We start from the raw sequence: 3,011 nt of genomic DNA, 5'->3' as shown, positions 1-3,011 counted from the left end.
GCATGCAGCTCTACCTGGACACATTGGCACTTGTGTCATAGTGTCATAGTTCCAAAATACTAGATAATAGCAGTAGGCTCCAAGCCATAAGTTAATTTAGTAGTAAGCAAGTAGTTCTGAGGCATGACATTTTTCAAGCCATTCCTGGTCAAAAGGAATCAATTCTTCTTCTTCTAAAAATGTGGCTTAGGCTTTGCCATTTAGAGCGAAGCAACAATAACATCAACATTTCTCAAAATCTTTGTCTAGACATTCACGCTGATTAATGTAATTTGGGGAAAAAAATCCCCAAACGAGCAGAGAAATCCATGACGGCTGAACCCCTGTCGGACCCCTACCCAGATGGCAACGGCCTGCCCTTCTTAACAAAGTCAGCTGTAGCACGTAGCAACACCCTGTACAATTAGTCCTAACTCCGCCCCCCCCGTACCCCCCCAAACCTGTCGCTGTCAGCAGGGGCTGACCACCACTCACACCACATCTGGACTACATCACAGAATCAAACCCCCACCTCCCCTCAAATCCATCCCGTCTTGCCTCTGACACTTGAGGAGGGATCTCCGGAGCGCCGGCCGCAGCCTGACATGTCCCCCTCACAGTGTGGAGGTCCCCGCGGACCCCGTACATGCAAGAGGGGCCCGTGCTTCGTTCCCTGTGGTCCAGACGCAGAGACAGCCTTTTGACTGCGGTGCTGCTGACTTGACGTTTGGACAGAAACACAAATACGACAAACCTGGTGTTTTGATTCCTTTAGATACACTGCACACTGCCCCGTTGCTTGGAAACGTGTTTGTGCTTTCTTTGTAGGGGCTCCAATTTGGATGGTATGCTAGGATTGTTCTCGGCACCACTTGTCGCTTTGGATAAAAGCGTGTGCGCGATGTAGTGAAATTAAATCCCAGGAAAAACAAATGGGAGATTTACTGAAACACAGCGAAGAAAATCCAAATTATATAAATGAACGTCCACCTCAATCAGTTATTCAAATGTCGCTGTTCAAACTTCAAATTAAACGTACATTTTCCAGTGTGGTGGAATAGGATTGTTGGTGAGTGATGTCCAACAGAGTGACACGAAAAAATGTATGTGACTCAAGTAACATTGCAAAACACAAACACAGCTGGCTTGTATGAATGTTTGTTTTGAAGGGATTTTTGGGAAGTCATTGTTGTCAAAACATTTGCAGATCTGCAGATTGCAAAGTAACCCAACAAGCGATGAATCAGGTCATTCTTTTCAGTGTCACACACACAAGGGACCTTGGTTTCGAACGTTATACATGTTACTGTATCGTGAACCTGAAAGTGTATTTGTATCTAATATTGAACTTTAGACCAAAGACATAACACCAAATACCATGATCAGCAGGCCTACTCGTTAATACACTAACTAACTAAACTGAGTTTGTACATAAGCGACTATATGATCAAGGGCATCGGTAGTCTTGTGGTTAGAAGGTTGTGGGTTTGAACTTCTAATACGTTAACTTACCACTCTCTGCTAATTTTCTCTCAAAGCAAACACTAGAAGCACTGTTTGACAAAAGTGTCTTCTAAATAATAAATAGTATTCCAATTTTAAATAAATCCCCATTTAGCAAGTTTACTCCAAAATTACTTCAAAAGACAGCACCGGTCTGGGTGATCAAACCGTCTCTCCTGCTTTCACTAAAACATTCATTACCAGTATAATTTCTCTAAATGACTTTGGTGTACCGATTCTCCCTAAGAGGATTTATTGTGAGCATGCTCTAACCACGAATGTAAACAGTGGCACTGCATGTAGCATTATCGTCTTTTGGAATTAATGTCAGGGCGGAGTTTGGGAAAGTTTTATGGATAAAACATTTATTTAATCGCTGACAGTACAAAATGTCTTATCAAGAAGAGCAAAGCGCTACTGCTGTTGTTAATGCTTGCGGCAGACGTGCTCACGTTAAATGCACTTTGAATCGCACAACAAAGTGATTTTGACAAATTATATTTATAACGGATGTTTACGTGAAGCCTGGAGAGTTGGTTACCAGTGTTGGATCACCCAGACGGTATTGCCCATTCAAAGATTTCTAATTTCTAAGTTCTAAGTATGGTACAGTAGAAACAAAACTAGAAACTAGAACCGAGAACACTTGTTGCTATACAGGGTCATTCCGTAGAAACCATGGTGACAGTTGGGACCCTGATGGACGTGATAAACTGTACATACATTTATCTTCACCCATGAAGGAAGAACTGCTGTTGTGTGTCAGTAAACGCAAGCTCTGGGTGCTGTCTGCCGGCTATGTCGGTTATCTGCAGTCCTGAGAGAAGATAACAGCTCCGAACACACACACACACACACACACACACACACACACACACACACGCACACACGCACACACGCACGCACGCAGGCACGCACGCATGCACGCACACACGCACACACACACACACACACACACACATACACGCACACACACACACACACACACACACACACACATACACGCACACACACACACACACACACACACACACACACACACGCACACATGCATGCACAAACACACAAACACACACACACACACACACCACACCAACTGCAAACAAACATCCAACTACAAAGCCCCCTGGAGTCACAAGGCTCCAAAACTATTTTATCATAGGCTTTGAGACATGAAACGATGTGTGTGTGTGTGTGTGTGTGTGTGTGTGTGTGTGTGTGTGTGTGTGTGTGTGTGTGTGTGTGAGTGTTTGTCTTTGACGTCCCCTCTTTGTCAAACTGCTGTAACTACAGAACATTTTAGATGACAACGTGATTTAAACGTGAACAACAGTTGAATGTAAAGTCTACGTTTTACAAAGATAAGTTTTCTCATTAAGCCTCCTTGCCGACATAAGACTGCCGCACACATTCGTCATTCCCATTCTGTTCTTGGCCCTGGCCGACAGCCAATCAGATGGTGGAACGGCTTCTGTGTGTTCATGTGGTCATCCTCCCTCGACGCAAGCCATCACAGATGGAAGTGAAGC

The sequence above is a fragment of the Micromesistius poutassou genome (genome assembly GCF_964030765.1).
Source record: "Micromesistius poutassou genome assembly, chromosome: 21".
Taxonomy (NCBI): Eukaryota; Metazoa; Chordata; class Actinopteri; order Gadiformes; family Gadidae; genus Micromesistius; species Micromesistius poutassou.
This window is presented reverse-complemented; position numbering follows the sequence as displayed.